We start from the raw sequence: 17,825 nt of genomic DNA, 5'->3' as shown, positions 1-17,825 counted from the left end.
CATTCGTATCTGCAGGAATCATTTCGTCTGTGGTCTAGTAACTGCTACCACTTGCTTAGATACACAGAAACCTGAGTCAGATGTATATATTTTAACCCAAACCAGTACTTGGGATTATATGGGTCAAAGTTGGTTCAATTTATGATTGCAAGTTTTTTTAATGTTTATTTTTTGTGATAGAGACAGAGTGTGAGTGAGAGAGGGGCAGAGAGAGAGGGAGACATAGAATCCGAAGCAGGCTCCAGGCTCTGAGCTATCAGCACAGAGCCCGATGTGGGGCTCAAACTCAATAAACGGCGAGATCATGACCTGAGCTGAAGTTGGACGCTTAACCAACTGAGCCACCCAGGCGCCCCTATGATTGCAGTTTTGAAAGGAACATTTACTACATGTGGATCCCAGTGAGGAAAAATTATTTTTTAGAGGAATTTGTCCATTTATGATGGTATTCCTTTTGTAAATTGAAGGGAGACCTGAAGGTGCCTGAAACATGAATCTTTAGGTGTTAGGAGTTCAACACTCTTGGGGAATTATAAGGAAAAAGTATTGATGGAATTCACTAGCACAAAGCTAAGGACTTGGGAAAACTCAGGGGCATGATAGGCATGACATGACTAATGAGCTAAATACCAGTGTCTGGCATTTAAGTCTGTCATAAGCAAAATCAGTTAAACATGGAGGGTATATTCCCATAAACGAGTTAATTTTAGAAACATACCCCTTTTTATTTTTATTTATTTATTTATTTATTTATTTTTTTTAACATACCCCTTTTTAAAAATTATATTTAAGTTGATAAAATATTTTTTAATTATTTTTTTTATATTTGAAAGTGAGAGAGAGAGAGAGAGAGACAGTGAGTGAATGGGGGAGGGGCAGAGAGAGAAGGAGACACAGAATCAGAAGCAGGCTCCAGGCTCTGAGCTGTCAGCACAGAGCCTACACGGTGCTGGAACCCATGAACCATGAGATCATGACCTGAGCCAAAGGCAGATGCTTAACCGACTGAGCCACCCAGGCACCCCTATCATGTCTGTAGTTTTACACTCTGCCAGAAACCGGTGAACTAACTGTCATGGGAGTCTCCCACCCCTGCCCCACACTCTCCTCTTGGGGTGATGACAACATGTAATGTGCAGTTTGATGTGTCTTAGATCATGTCCCATTTCCAAACGCACCATCTATCTTATTTTTTCACCTCTGGCCTTTCTTTCTCATCATGTTTCCTCAGCCTGGAAAAGGGCCTGTCTTCCATTTCTACCTGTTGAGCCCTTGTGTATCCCCAGGAATCCGGTTCAGAGTCTACTGTTTATGGAGCTTCTCCTTATCTTACCCCTGAGAATGAAGGGTTACCCCTCTGAATTCCTATAGGGCTTAATTTGAATTCTGACTTCGCCGCTTCTTAGACCTTGTATTGTGTCACAGATGGTAGTCCTTATCTCGCCTGGTTTGGGGAAAGGTGAGTCTTGTGCTGATGTTCCCTGAGTCTGTTATTCATGGAGTAACTTGACCTGTCTGCCAGGAGGGCAGGTGATTTTCCTGCAGTTTCTGTCACCCCATTTTGCCAGGGGTCTCCAGTCTGGCTTCCTGTGCTTGGCACATGACCCTTTTGCTTAGCAATCCATAGGCACCTTGACTTCTGACACTCCAGCTCACTGAAAAGGGAAGGCCTTTTAGGTACAAAAAGGTGATTTATTTGTTGTATTTAATAAATGAGGACCTCCACTATTTTTCCTTCTTCTTTTCCTAGCCCAAGCAATTTAGATCACTTCATGTATGTATGTGTGTGTTTCTTTAATTCAAACTAAACTAATTTAAAATTTTTATTAAAATCCTGCATTTAGGTACTTTAATAAATCAAATAATTTTATGAAATTTGTAATGGAAAATAGCAGTCCTTGCCCTTTTTCTATGTCCTCATGACCACGTCTTTCCCTTCTAGCTATTATTTTTAGGCATTAACCCTTATATTTCTACATAAATGACAGTATTTGGCTTTCAGTAGCATCTGTTGACTTCTTTGTGTAGAAGATGAAGTTTCAGCTCCCTTGCCCTCCAGCACTTTTCCTCACCCGGTAATTATGTCTCCAATCTCTGGACAAATCAGCATCACTTATTCCTATAATGAAAGCTATGTAAATATTATTTATTCCTGAAGCCCATCATGTGCTTTGAAAGGGATTACAGTTCCCTAGCCTCTTCTGGTGACCAGGAGAAACTGTGCCCTCTTGGTCTAATGAAGGCAGGTTTCCCTCAGGGTTTAGGCTGCTCATTTTGCCATTTTCAGTTCGTTAAGATATGTAAACATGCTATATAAATGTTAGCTCTTACCATCACTTCAATATTATAATTTGAGCCAAACCTCATTTAGCCCTGTTCTTAGCTATATGTGTATGAAGGAATAGGTTTAAAGTATTTTTGCCAATAGCTGCATTTAGAGACATTTGTAAAGTACAGGTCTGTGTTAATATATACAACCCTTGCTGGATAGCTACTTAGTAGCATTATTGCTCAAGAGAGGAAATGTCTGTGGGCAAGTCTTTGTTCTTAATAATTTTCTCTTGTATTGCACCGGAGAGGCCATCTGCTATATCAATTTTAGGCATTTTGCTTTTGGCAGTTTATTTAATAGCAGTTACTGCTATCTGGGAAAAGTCACATGTAGAATATACACACATTTCCAAAGCTATGTTTTGTTTTGTGTGTGTGTGTGTGTGTGTGTTTTTTTCTTTTAGTTGAAGTGTATCTGCTGTGGAAGGCCTTAATCAGGTTCTGATCTGTTACCTTGCTATCGTTTAGTTTTTTGCTTTTGGTAGTTTTTCCTGAAGCCTTATATTATATTTGATAAGCAAGGCTCTTGGTTTTACTCATTTAAAAATATAGAGAATCCTTTAGAACATAAAAGCTTCTGTGTCATAAATAGGAAGGCTGTGGTTTGGCTTGTGGAGCTGAAGAGACTGTTGGGCGACCAAGTTCATGTAAGAATACACAATCTGAGGGAGAATCTAACAGATGACTGACGGGGTGCAGGAGGAAGACAGTGACCCTTATTTGTTGGTAAAAATAGTATTTGGGGGAATATCATAGTATGTCATACTAATTGGTAACTCTCATATAATAGTGTGACTTAAATATCTACTTAAAACTTTTGTTCGAAAGGGGAGGGTGTCTAGATAACGAGCATCTACTAGAGAAAAGGTCCATGGTGGTTTCATAATGCATCGCAGAAGGATGTGGGTGTGAATGAATGCTCAGTGGCTGGCTATCTCTGCCACCAGTGCCTTTCACAGACGTCTGCAACTGAACACAGCCCCTTTTCCTGCAACCTTCTAGTCCTTCCCTAGGGATCTCAGACAGTGTGTCAGTGCCGACCCTTGACATGAAACCAGTGGCTATCTTTGGCTAGAGTTTCATACAGGATAAAATAAGGTAGAAATTACTGCAGGTTTGTCCAGCATGGAGATAGAGTTAGATTAATCTGTGATTCTTTGTAGTTTCCCACCTAATAAGTTAGAGATATTTGGATACATGAGGGAGCTTTGCCTCTGATCTGCCAGGGGACCTTCTAGTTCTGTAATCTCTCTCCATCTGGAGGAAAATGGTCTAGTGTTACCTACCTTATTAAAGTTGTTAGCAGGGTTAATTGAAGTAATGTGTATATATATATATTTTATATTTTACTGTAGTCCCCAGCCAAAATAGGTGGTCAGTACGTGGCAGGGGCTTTTACTAATATAATCGTAGCCTAATTGTTACTTTACAATTTTCTTGAAAATGTACTGTCATTGAATATATGGTAGATATAGATAGAGTGCTATGCTTTTTGCACCTTTAATAAGTGCTGGGGTTTTTAAAAATGTTTTTGGTGTATTTGGTGGGGGGGGGGAGAGGGAGGGAGGGAGGGAGAATGAGTGGAGGAGGGGCAGAGAGAGAGGGAGACACAGAATCCAAAGCAGGCTCCAGGCTCTGAGCTGTCACCACAGAGCCTGAACTGGGACTTGAACTCACAAACGACAAGATCATGACCTGATCCGAAGTCGGACACTCCCCAACTGAGCCACCCAGGCATCCCCGTAAATGTTGATTTCTAAGGAAAGATTCATATTTGAGAGTAGGTCTTTGGCTCAATAACCATGGTTATGGGAAAGCTCTCTAAGATGACATGGCCATGCATAACCCTGGGAAAAGGATTGCCGAATTAGAGACATATTCTCAGGAGGAAATAATATGCAGGAGCCTAGCGAACTCACAACTTTAAAGACAGGCACAGCTGATAGAGTATTTCCTGAGTGCTTTAGTCTGTGGCCTCGCTTCCCTGAACCCGGGGCGAGGAAGTTGGTTGTCTCCTTTCCTACCCTCACCTCACCCAGTCTATTTTTTTCTTAACTGAAGTTTACTTGACATATGATGTTACATAGTTTCAGGTGTACAACATAGTGATTCCACAATTCTTTATGTTACCCAGTGTTTCCCATGTTAAGTGTTGTCACTGTCTCCATCTGTACCAGTAAGTAACACTGTTATTACAGCACTGTTGACTGTTTTCCCTATGCTGTACTTTTCATCTCTGTGACTTATTTTATAGCTGCAAGTTCATATCTCTTAATCCTCTTTATCTCCCTCTTCTTCACTGTTGTCAACTCCAGAAATTTATAGGGCTCCACTGTTTTTAATTAATGTAGACAGAAGTGTGGTCCCAAAGCCTCTCCATTGCCATGGATCTCACCAGATTGCTGCCCTACAGGAGAGACTAAAGCTTGTTATGCTAATGGAATTATTTAGCAATGTCTTGATGAGTTTCTCTTATTGTAAAGCCCAAGTGTGGTTAAATAATACCAGAGGCATGGGGCGCCTGGGTGGCTCAGTTGGTTGAGCGGCCGACTTTGGCTCAGGTCATGATCTCACGGTCCGTGAGTTCGAGCCCCGCGTCGGGCTCTGTGCTGACAGCTCAGAGCCTGGACCCTGTTTCAGATTCTGTGTCTCCCTCTCTCTGACCCTCCCCTGTTCATGCTCTGTCTCTCTCGGTCTCAAAAATAAATAAACGTTAAAAAAAAAAAGTTAAAAAAAAATAATAGCAGAGGCAGGGAACATTTATTTTTGCTTAGGTAAGGAAAACAAAAGCTCATATGAATGAGCGTTTTGTAATTATTTTGTTAGTTCAGCTGTGTGGTTTTATTCCATTCTGGCTTTTTTGGGAAATGACTTAGAGGTGTTTTGTTTGTTTGTTTGTTTTTATTTTTGTTTTTTTAAATGGGCCATAGGGGAAAAAGTAATGTTTGAATTTGTTAAATGATTTCTTGCCATTTGTAAAAACAGATATTGCATATCACTCCACACAGGAAATCTGTGCTGTTAGGATGCTTAATGTTCTATCGGAGGCGTTTAGTTTCAAAAAAAATAAAATAAGAAAGCTGCATGTGATATAGATGCTTCTGAACTTCAGAATAAATGGTGTGGTTTTAAAAAGAAAATGGTTATGACAGATTGTAGACCTTTTTGATCTGTTTCCTCAGAATGTGGAGTGGTTTCTAAGTGACCTTGCCTGGAAGGCATGCTTATGTAGCTGCTTTCTCTGTAGCTGTTATTCCACAGCTTCCGTTTAATGCTCTTTCCACAGTGTGCCACTTGCAATGTTGTACTTAGTTTAAATATTTATAGGATCTTGCCACTGTATATTTTTCCTTTAGGCAATTGAAACATTTGTTGACCTGTAGTCCTAGAACTGTGAGAGGTGGCATATCTGATTGGTGAGACTGGGATAGATGGCCTTAGAGCACGGACTAGCTGTGGAGCCTTGAGTACATTACTAAAGCTGTCTGGGCCTCAGAAGTCTCTTCCTTTGAATGATGTATACAAAAGCAGTAATAATATTTACTTCAAAATATTATTGTGTGCCTGGCACACAGAACAGTGAATTAATGTTCCCTTCCATAAGTATTATTTCTTTGATGGAGAATTAAAAAAAAAAAATCTTGAAGGAGACTTGCATGGTGGGGGTTTCTTGTTATCTCTAAAAGGTAATGATTGCTTGGAGAAAACACAATTTTGAAATTGAGCTTAACTCTAGTATTTATGGATCTGTATCTTACCATAATATTCCTCTGTCCTGGCCATGCTGTTCTAAGTGTCATTTGGACCATTTGGCACAGATGCGATTTATGCAAACCTTTAAATGCCATGTTTCTTCTCCATGCTACAGCATTCGAATGGTAACTAACATTTGCTGCTTCCTTTTCCACCTTCCCTCTCTAATTTGCTTTAAGCATTTTGTACTCAGATAGTGTAAGAATCAATTTGTTTTGGGGGTGACTGGGTGACTCATTCAGTTAAGTGTCTGACTTCAGCTCAGGTCATGATCTCACAGTTCGTGGGTTTGAGCCTCATGTCGAGCTCTTTGCTGACAGCTCAGAGCCTGGAGCCTGCTTCAGATTCTGTGTCTCCTCTCTCTCTGCTCCTTCCCCACTCGTGCTCTCTCTGTCTCTCAGAAATATATATATATATATATATATATATATATATATATACACGTATATATATATATATATATATATATATATATATGTATGTATAAATGAATCAATTTGTTTTGGCCTCAAGTTCAGTTTTTTTGACATGAAGCATCTATAAAATAGTTAGTGAAGATGCAGACCCAGTATCCATATAATTCCAATCTGTGGGTCTGTGGTGCACCGAGGAATTTATAGACCAACTTTTGGGAGTCATCATTCAGACGCCCAAATAAGAGCTCTTATACTACTTAAGGCAACCCTGCAATGGATCACGAAGATCTGGAAGCTACGTGGTAGCTGGCTCAGAGGTATGATCAAATACTCGAGAGCCTCACAATAATTACTTACAATGCAATGTCACCACTTTCTTTAATTCTGTTGCTTGGCTTTGCTGTCATAAAAATATGTTCCATTAAGTGTGCTGCTTATAAAGCAGATGAAGAGAATTTCTTGTTGTCTTCCTGAAGGGGGAACACAAGATTGATTAGTGAAGTGTGGTCCAGGATTGGCCCTGGGTTAAATTCCAAGGTGTACCTTGCAGCAAGGAATGGGAATTTTCATTTAAATCTCCAGAGCTGTGACACATCCTGAGGCCCTCGGGGGATTTTTTTACTTCTACCTTTGTTCACTTTCGACCTAGCATCCAAAACTGATGTGGTCCTTTTACAGAGTCCTGTGGGGCAAGGACCACGTCTGCCTACTTGCGTGGTAGAGAAGGTGTGCTCTGGGGTTAGATGTGTCCGTGCCATTCTTCCCCTCTGCCACCTCCCCGACAGGGTCGCTGTGTTAGTTAGGTGAGGTTGTGCACATGCAATGCAAACAGTTTGTGCCACAAAGTATAGCTAACAAATTGTAGTACTATTTTTATGGATCTCTCCAAGTTAACATTATTGTATTCTCAACCCCACTCCTCCTTAGCAGGCATATTTTAGAAACAGACACGAGCATTGTTAATTCCGCGGGCATCCAAGTGTGTTCTGGAGTTGCGTTATCATTTAGAGAGTGTGCAGATAGGACCTGAACACTTCATGTCAGTGGTAAGGTTTGGCTGTGGGGGAGCGGTGAACAAAAGCAGGCAGAGAGTGGGGATAGGGATGGTACTGTGATAATAGGCTTTTTACTCATATCCTCTACGGCTCAGTTCATGCCTCAGTTTTTTTTGTTTCTTCCTTTTCAAGTAGGCTCCACGCCCAATTGCATGCTCCACCGATTGAGCCAGCCAGGCACCTCTCATTGCCTCAGGTGTTGTGTGTGTGTGTGTGTGTGTGTGTGTGTGTGTATTTTGAGAGAGAGAGAGAGAGAGTGCATGTGCATGAACTGGGGAGAGGGACAGAGAGAGAATCCCAAGTGGTTTCCATCTCACAAACTGTGAGATTGTGACCTCAGCTGAGGTCAGGGGTCTGATGCTTAACCGACTGAGCCACCCAGGTGTCCCATTGCCTCAGTTTTTAAAAAAAAAAAAAAATTTTTTTTTTTTAACGTTTATTCACTTTCTGAGAGACAGAGACAGAGTGTGAATAGGAGAGGGACAGAGAGAGAGGGAGACAGAGAATTCAAAGTAAGCTCCAGGCTCTGAACTGACAGCACAGAGCCCAACACGGGGCTTGAACTCAAACCATGAGGTCATAACCAGAGCCGAAGTGGGACACTTAACCAACTGAGCCACCCAGGCACCCCCCCACCCCCCCTGCATTGCCTCAGTTTTAATGAGCATATTGGGTTACCTAAAATCCGCGTCTCCTTAAAATTTTCAGTCTTTCTCTCTCTCTTGGTGGGGGTGGGGTGGGGTGGTGGTGTGGTTCCTGTAGTGTCTTTTTAAAATGTTTGTCCAGACCCTGGTTCTAGCAATATGTTCTAAAACCGTGTATGTGTATGTACTTCTTTGTTTTGTGTTGAACAGCAGACTGCAGTATTTGAAATCTTAAATAGAGCTAATGGATAAGTAGATGGAAGTGTGTCTTTGAAGATGGGCAGGAGTTAGCCTACCTGTTCAGTCTCTACCTTGTTCTCCCACAATACGTCTATGATTCTCTGTGGTTACGGGATACAGTTTGAAAACCATACCATTCTGGAAGATGTGTTTGTTCGACAGTAATTCTGTCCCACAAGTTGCATCCACGGGCTGCATAGGTAATTCAGTAACTAAAAACCAGTGAACTGAGATCAGTGCTCTTGCTAACGTGCTGTGATCACCTGGCTTGCTTTCACAAATAGGCACTCCTTTTGAACTGTGGTGTGTTTTTCTTACCTTCAAGATTTGTGGAGAAACTTTCTGACCTGAAGTACATTGCCTCTGGTACTTTTGAAGAGATTTCATTTACCAAAGAGTTAGCCAAAACAGATTGGGATAGAGTCAGCTTAGAATTTATTATTTAAGTTGGGACACTTTTGAGAGTTAAACACAGTGTTAATTATACTTACATTAGGCCTGCAGGAATGATCTAGATCTGCCCTAGACAATCGGTACCTATGTTTACCCTAAGATAGACACACTCTGCATAGACAAAATAGAAATTTTGAATACCCCGTTTTCTGAAAGCTCGGGACTTATCTGAAATCTTAAAATGTGCCTCAAGACAAATGGCCTTTACATTGTCCCTCCTTGAGGTGCTGTGATAGGAATGGCATCTGCTATGAGTCAATTTATTGAGCATCTTCGAGGTATAAATACTCAGCTAGTCCTTACCAGGATTCTTCACCAACCATTGAAAAGAGCAAATTGCTTTTCCAAACAAACATTTAAAGAGTCTTGGCTTATAGTTTAGGCTCTGTGTTTTCTCTGTTCTAATAGTGATTTCTTCATGAATCTGACAGAGGTAATTCATCTTGTTTTCTCCCTTCTGTAGTCCCTATATTATATTTTAATTCCAAATTATTTGGAATCCAATCTCTTTTTTGTTGCGATAAATATTTCATATTTCTGTGCACTCTCAAAGAGGACCTTGGCATTTTCTATTTTTTGGCTAACCATAGCATTCAACCGACCATCAATGGATTCTCACTGTACTAATGGATACGCTGGGGAGGTCATTCGCAAGGGTGTGGTGGCTGAGTAGGAATGTGTTTCAGTTGTAAAAAGAATGAGGGCTATTCAGATTTAATGGACACGGTGTTTGAACATGGAGAAAGGAGCCAAAAGGTCATCTTATCCAGCCTGGGGAAGTTATTTATAAAGGAGTTGATATTACCAGAAGATAAAATGAACTTCTGTTAACCTCTGATTTCCTCCTTTACCTAGCTCTACTAATATCTTTTTAAAACTAGTTTTTAAATGACTGTTCACCTAAGTACAACTCAATATTGACCAGCTTTATTCCCTGATGGTCACTTTCCTGAGTATGTAGGCTTTAGGACCTAATCTTAAAAAAGTAATAAATTCCTTATTTGTGTTAAGTGACTGTAAGCATTTTTCCCTATTCAGAATACCATCTATGCTGTGGTTGTACTCACACTAAATTATACTCAAAGCTAAGGCATCTATAGCATACTCAACCTTGTCCTTTATCCTGAGGGTAACACATGTATGATGTGTTCATCATCTGCTGCTGTTCATCTCTACAGACTGAGTTCTGTGAAATTATGTGTCTGGCCCCTTTCATTCTGTGTGTTGCAGGTCAAGCATGGCCTGGTGGTCTCTGTGTTTAATGGTTGCATGACATTGGCTTTGATTTATGGGAAGCATCTTGATCATCAGAGCCATGTTTGTTTATACTTTTAATTCTGAAAGAGGGGAGAGGTGGAATTTTCTAAACTACATTATACTGTTTCTTCTCCTCATTTGAAAATGCATATGTGTGAAAAAGAAGACAAAAAACAAATTGATGGAGGTTGTAGTGTGGGTGGAAATATATGGGCAGTCACTGTTTTATACCAATATCCAAAGCTAGTTTCTAACCTACCTATTTGGAAATAAGGAATTTGATAAATATTTGCCCAGTTGAATAAAATGATAGGCATAGCTTACCTAGAGATGTGAGAAGGGATGGTTGCTGATGAGGAAGCCAAACCGAAGGGCCACTACTTGGTAGGCAACTCACTGGTAAATAATGGAGAAATGGCCGTTAGTTCTCTTACATTCTGTTAAGGAGGTTGGTTGCTTCCTGTTGGGATAAAGCCAAAATGCCCACAAGAATTCCTTCCATCACTGGTTCTTAAATAATTCCTTAAATCACTGGTTTGATTGTTGGACATGGACCAGCAGCATTGGCATTGTCTGAGGACTTGATAGAAATGCACATTCTCAGGAATGACCCCAGATTCCCATCCCTGAAACAAGGTCTGTGGGTGAGCTCAGGGATACATGTTCTGGCAGTTGTGTTAAAGTTTGAGGATCACTAGTAAACCAACAATTTTTATCATCTTTAGGTTGTGAAGTCCTTTCATAGTTTGTTGAAAGCCACAATGTACAATACATTTTATATATTAGTGGGAGATTGGGGAACCCCTGATTAAATACTCTGATATAAACCATTTTAATTAAACAAATTTTTTTTAATGATTATTTATTTTAGAGAGAGAGAGGGAGAGAGAGAGTGTGTGTGAGTGTGAGAGTGTGAGCGAGTGAGCAGGGGAGGGACATAGAGAGAGGGAGACACAGAATCTGAAGCAGGCTCCAGGATCTGAGCTGTCAGCACAGAGCCCTGTGCGGGGCTCGAACCCACAGACTGCAAGATATTGACCTGAACCGAAGTCGGACGCTTAACTGACTGAGCCACCCAGGTGCCCATAAGTATTTTAATTTTCAGACTGTATCCTGCTAGAATTTGTAGATTCTAAGCCACACACCAGTTTTTGTTTTGTGTTTTTAAAATTTGATAATAATTTGTCTGCAGTAGGATGTGTAGCTGTGGTCCGTGGTTTGCCACCAATTTTCTTCATGGAAAGGTCACACCCTGAAATTTCCAGACATTATTGCTGGGCTCTGCAGGGTGGTCCTGACACCTGCTTGCTCAACTGTAGACTTGATGGGGTAGAGGCTCTTTTTGTTGCACCTAGCCAGGTGCGTAGGAAGGGAATTTAGTGAAGACTTAATCTTCAAGTTGTTTGCTTTAAGCAGTTTAATTAAAGAAGACTTATTAAGGCATGCGTAGGAAAATTAGAAAATGTAGAAAAGTGGAAAAAGGAAAAGAAAGATCATTGAGAAATTTATCCTTGGGTAACCATTTTCTTGTAAATGGTAAAATAAGGAAAAGAAGGGTCACAAGAAGTAAGTTTCTATCTCCTGCTTAATGTGCTATGGTAATAGTAGTAGCAATACCATTATTAGCAAAACCTAACATTGAGTTTTTAGAATATGCCAGATACTCTTCTAAATTCCTTTTCTGTATTAACTTATTAAAATCTAATAACTAATGTATGAAGTAAGTTCCGTAAATGTACCCCAATAAAACAAGGACAGTAAGGCACAGAGTGGTTAAGCATCATACCCAAGTTCACACAGCTGGTAAGGATGTAAGTTGCAGCAGGGGGTGCTTTAGTTCTTGGTCTTAAACGTGTCCCTTCTACTGCTCCTCTAGGATGATGGGAAAACACGTGCTGTCACTTGCTGTCATTACTGCTGCGTGGTGGTGGCGGCGGAGAGGAGACTCATGTGTAAATGGGTTGAGGGTGAGGAGTAGGGCATTTTTGCCGGGTCAGGTGGGCACAGAGGTGGACCAACAACTTGTGGGCATGTATAGTTCCTATGATTTTAGGACTGCCCAGCACCTGTTAGTGACCTGGCTAATCACCAGCTTCACCTGGAAATACCTCCCATTCCACTGGCATCAACATGTAGAGCTGCGAAAAGAATGCCTGCTGATTGGGACCTTCCCGGCTTGCCTTGAAGTGATGGGCATCTGTTTAATTTTAAACATTACATTTTCTGTGCTGTGAACATACGCAAACAGCTTGAACCTGAAGGAAATGTATGAACTGGCCTTCACAATTTGCTGCTATGGTGGGGCTGACAGAATCATTATTGGTCACTGAGCCTTTATTATATTTTATTTAAAGTTTATTTATTTTGAGAGAGACACAGAGAGACACAGAGACACTGGGGGAGGAGCAGAGAGATAAGGAGAGAGAGAATCCCAAGCAGCCTCCTTGCTGTCAGCACAGAGCTGGATGTAGGGCTCAATCCCTATGAACCACGAGCTCATGACCTGGGCCAGAATCAAGAGTCGGGTGCTTAACTGACTGAGTTACCCAGTGACCCTGGTCACTGAGCCTTTAAATAATACTTGCTTATAAAGTTGCCTTGTACTTAGATCTTGAGTTTAATGCCAGCTTGGGTCATAATGACTTTTCAAAATGTCATGAGCTTTGCATGTGAGATCATTTATTTAATTTTCCTTAAAATTATTTCCCAGAACAGTAAGTGGAAATTTTTTCTTGTTATATGAACGTAAAGAATCTAAGAGTGAATTGATTGACTATACCCAGGGAACAAGGACTGATCTCTTAAGAGATAAATTAGAGGCTAAGATTGTGAACTGCAAAGTTGAAATTCCTGGATTCAAATCTGGCTTCCCCCACTTACCAGCTGTGAATGGCTAAAATACTTTAATTCATTTATTAAATGGAAATTACTCTCTGTATCCCGTAGGATTGTTGTAAGAATTCACTGAGCATTAGTGCAGTGCCTAATGTGTGGAAAGTACTTAATAAATGTTAGTAATTGTTAAATACTAGGAAGGCAGGTAACCATGGACAAAAGTTGAGATCTCTTCCTACTGTTCCCAACCCCTACTGACCCCAGTATATCTAGGTGACTTCCCAATGGCACTTTTTAACGCTGAATATTTTTCTGTCGAGTAGTTGTAAACCAGAAGGCAAAAATCATGTTTTAACCATTTCCTTATTGATGGATGTTTGGATTATTTCATATTTTCCTCATCATTATAAACATCTCATACCTTATTTTCTCACTCCCTTGTACTTTCCCATTAAAACTTTGAAGGTTGTGTTTGATGTTGGTCTTTAGTTCCACTGCTATAATTGTTTTCATTATTCTGCTGACACTTGTTTGGTGGGGTATCAGGAAGGGTTTGGGCTCGTTGGGTGTAGTGTTAAATCATTATTGGGCATTATTGGGCATACTGTGCTATGTTTTAAAGAATCGAGTCTTTCCACGAGGGCAGGAGGGGTGTGTTTTAGCAGAGAAGAAAGAGGAAGCTGTCTAAGCACTCTTACTGAAAACTTCTTATGCCTGCCCAGTCTCTCAGAAATTCAAACCTGAACTCATTAGTTGGTATGTAATTGTATAAAGTGCTCATACGCCAGTATGGAGAGTGTTCTCATTTATATTCGATAGAATGCCTTTTCCCTGAAATTGTTCTTCAAATTGAGGTTTAATTTTGTTTAATGTTTATTTATTTTTGAGAGGGAGGGAGAGCATGAGAGGAGGGGGAGGGGAAGAGAGAGGGAGACACAGAATCTGAAGCAGGGTCCAGGCTCTGAGCTCTCAGTACAGAGCCAGATGCGGGGCTCAAACCCACGAACCCTGAGATCATGACCTGTGCTGAAGTAGGATGCTTAACCGACTGAGCCACTCAGGTGCCCCTAGTTTATATGTTTAAAAACTTGTCTAGTTCATAATCACAAGATCATTGCCGTCTGCGAGGAGGAGTCTGGGCAGTGCTTTCAAACTTCTTCCCGGCTGGCTTCTGGGCAGGCACAACAGCTTTCCAGAGGTGTGTTTTAGACAGTCTGAGGGAGTCTCTTCCCTTCAGCCTCCTGAAGACCATTTCTGGTTCTGTGTCTGATGTAAAAGTGTTTTAAGATTTTGTTTGAATAGAAGTTCTTCCTGACAAATGACAGTCATAACAACTCTGATTTAGAGGGGTCTCTGATTTCGTCTCTTTCCAGGGACTAATGGGAGGGACTGGAACAGGGCCTTGTGACTCTGAGAATTGAAGGTGGCAGGCAAAGACTAGGGCATTCTGTCCTGGACGAGTATGACTAGTTCTGGTCCAAGGGGACATTTGATTGTTGTCTGTGCCCTGAACTTAGTTACCGAGTTCCAGAGCCCCTGCTGTAGGTTCTTGGCAATGTACACAGGTGCCTTTGGCTTTGTTGCCGTCGTACTTTGCTCATTTCCAGTTTCTCCTTGCTCCTTAGTGCTTCTGTGTGCATGGCTGTGGAAACTTCATGCTGATGGCTGCTCCTGGCATAGTGAGTTTGGGGGAGGCTCATCTGATTCCTGTTAAATAAGGAGATTTTTCCTCACATTCTCAATTTTTGAGGCATTCACAGGCCTCTGTTAAAATGAGAATATTAACTTGATCAAAGTTAAAATGCAAACAGATTTGTTGAATATTTGAAACTTAATGCTGAATGTGTCCAGAAATCCCAAGCAGAAGAAACCTTTAGGCTTATATTCATAGTACCAGCCCAATGTAAAGCTGTTTGTTGTTGAGTGAATGAACTTAACATTAAATAATGGTTTGCCTAAAAGCATATAAACCTTCTGATTTACACTTCTAACTGAATGTTGAAAGAATAGACTCAGATAACAGATGTCAGCCTCTCAGCATGATATTTCACCTAACATCTTTTGGAGTGTTCACTGAGTTCACAATGACACTTTTCCTTTAAGAATGTCACCCAACAGAAAGAATCCTGAACTCTATTACCCTATGCCCACGGCCACAGTTCCAGAGATGATTGTGTAGCTGATGGAAAGATACCTGCAGACCCCAGAAATGTGAAGCTGAACCAGTGACATTAGTGAAAGAGAAAAGATGTGAATTACAATGTTGTATTTGCAAAAAGTAAAGTCTCTCTGCCAAAACAAAACAAGCAGGAATGAAACAGCTCAAGGACAAAAACAGATTAGAGGAAGAAAGTATGGCCTAGAGCATTTCCAGCTTCTGGTTTTAGTACAACCTAAGATCTCTGATCCAAAGGCATTTTAGTATCTCATCAATAAATTCACTGGTCTACAGGGCCCCTGGGTCGCTCAGTTGATTAAGCATCCGACTTGGGTTCAGGTTATGATCTTGCTGTTTGAGCCCCACATCAGGCTCTGTGCTGACAGCTCAGAGCTTGGAGCCTACTTCAGATTCTGTGTCTGCTTCTCTTGCTCATGCTCATGCTCTGTCTCTCAACAATAAATAAGTGTTAAAAAGAACTAAAAAAATAAATTCACTGGTCTAAAACATAGCAAACAACCCCCTCCCCCCCCCCCCCCCCCGTAAACACAGTTTGCCTAGACTTTAGACATTATGAAAATTATATTTGCACAAAAGCACTTGTATAATAGTATAGTCCTTTTTTGGCGTGTTGTGTTTTTTGACTTTCACATTAGTCTTAGCTATTTTTTCTTTGAATAATCTTTTCTAGCATTTTGAAGATTTTAAGTAAATGAAGGAGTGTATGAGTAAGTGGTACGAACGAATCAGTGTAAAGGAACTCTAGCCGTAGGAGAAAATCGAATCAGTGTAAAGGAACTCTAGCCGTAGGAGAAAAGCTTTGAGATTTGGTGGCTTGTGACTGGGAAAAATAAAACGTGTGCGCAGGGGCATTTGGCTGCTTGTTAAGAAGACAGTCAAGAGTGAGAAGAAAAATTGCTGTAGCCATTCTATGAAAGAAAAGCTACCTCTTCCTAGGGAGGGACTGGTGTGCTCGGTCCTCGTATGCCATCGGATCCTGTAACTTGTATAAACTCCTTCCTGATGTGAAGTCCATGCAGTCTGTCGTGGGGTGCAGGTGCCTTCAGTGTGATTTGAAATGGGTGTTCAGGAAAACTAAGATTTACTTCATAGCTAGCAATAGTGAATTCTATCAGTGCTGTGAAGTCCTAGAGAACTTTTCAAATTAAATTTTGGGTAGCTCATTCTAGAGCGTATTTCCTGAATGGTAGAGTTTCTTAAATTCTTTAAACGAAAAGTTTATTTTGACTGTTATTGGAACCATTAACTAAACACTTCATGGACTATATGGCTTAAGACAGTATTCCTTACTGGGAGTTTATTTTTTTCTGCTTTTATTCTTTCTGACTTAAGGCTTTAGAAAAAGTTATACATTGAATAAGGCATAAAAGTAATGGAGTTCCATTAAGGGAATGGTGATAATGGAAATACTTGATGAGAAAAAGGAATTTAAATGCATAACTTAACCACATTGAAGTGGCTAGCCATGAAAACTCCTTTTTCTCTTCAAAAAGAAACAATGCCAGGTTCATATGGTACTTTCTTCTATTTTGCCCTAAATTCTAAGCAACTATTGTTGATAGTTTCTCTAACAAATTTTTTTTCAATGTTTATTTTTGAGAGAGAGAGAGAGAATGCATGCTTGTGAGTGGGCTTGGGGAAAAGAGAGAGGGGGAGAGAGGATCTGAAGCAGGCTCTGCACTGACAGCACAAGGTCTGATGCAGGGCTCAAACTCACAAACTGAGATCATGACCTGAACAGAAGTTAGATGCTTAACCAACTGAACCACACAGGTGCCCCTTGTTGATAGTTCGGAGCAATATTAGCTTGTGAATCTTGGGTAGTCATTAAACATAGAGGGACGTGCAAGCTACAAATAAATGAGTGCCTAGGTTCTCGTTTAGCTGTGAATAGTTTTCCTGTGGCAGTTCCTCACTTGAGGAAACATAAATGTCATCTGGGTAATAAAAAATAAGAATTGCTAAACAGTGAGTGCGTTTTATCTCAGTATCAAGGAACCAGCTGGCAACATACAACTCTTCAGAACAGTCTCCTCATTTTTTAGTATATGGAGTATTTTTACCAACTTCATTGCTAAGTACTCAGAAAATGTTCTATGATCCTAGTTAATTTGTTAATTTCTCCAAGCCCTAATAAGTGGAAAAGAGTATTTTTACTCTTCCCAATCTTGTGCTTTCTTAGTAAAATCTCAAGGAAATAACTTGAAATGCTTTATATTAGATGCCTTAGGTAATAATCTTTGAGTAACAGGAATAATTCTATTTATGGTTTGACATATTTTTTAGAAGAAATATTACTAAAACATTTTTAAAAGTCCTCTAAATCGTATAAAATAATGCATATGTTTAAGGCTATAGGAACAATGTCCCCAGAGAGTAATCTTTTTGAGTAATCATTTATTACTCATTTTAGAAGTCAGTTTAAAGTGGAGCTGCTAAGAATCACTTGACTGATGAAGCCTAATTCATTAAAGAGAATTTCGTCTATACTAATGAGATGGTAATTGATCTAATGCATATTCAAAGAGGAAGAAACTATTGTGAGCAAACTGTCCTCTGTTTCTTTGTGCTGGGTTAAACTGTTGTTCATTACAAGTGCTGGGTTAAACTGTTGTTCATTAAAAAAATGCAAACTTTGGATTATCCCTATCCTAGTTAAAAG

General features: G+C 40.3%; 2 protein-coding genes across 26 annotated transcripts in view; one reads left to right on the top strand and one right to left on the bottom strand.

Annotated features, from left to right (window-relative positions):
• MED12L (mediator complex subunit 12L) overlaps positions 1-17,825 on the top strand; it is a 333,748-nt gene that overhangs the window by 156,010 nt on the left and 159,913 nt on the right. The window lies entirely within an intron of this gene.
• Positions 1-17,825, bottom strand: part of P2RY14 (purinergic receptor P2Y14) — a 56,355-nt gene that overhangs the window by 29,081 nt on the left and 9,449 nt on the right. For 2 of the 5 annotated variants that reach the window (XM_042903249.1, XM_042903247.1), the window contains exon 2: positions 10,474-10,545. The exons of 1 other annotated variant lie outside the window; for it this stretch is intronic. The gene's annotated coding sequence lies outside the window, so the exon portion shown is untranslated. Of the gene's footprint in view, positions 1-6,857; positions 7,670-10,473; positions 10,546-17,825 lie in introns of those variants that run through there. 2 more of the 5 variants (XM_042903248.1, XM_042903250.1) reach the window with 2 other exon arrangements.

Source organism: Panthera leo, chromosome C2 (assembly GCF_018350215.1).
Source record: "Panthera leo isolate Ple1 chromosome C2, P.leo_Ple1_pat1.1, whole genome shotgun sequence".
Taxonomy (NCBI): Eukaryota; Metazoa; Chordata; class Mammalia; order Carnivora; family Felidae; genus Panthera; species Panthera leo.
The sequence above is the reverse complement of the archived record's forward strand: the minus strand, read 5'-3'. Positions and strand labels throughout refer to the sequence as shown.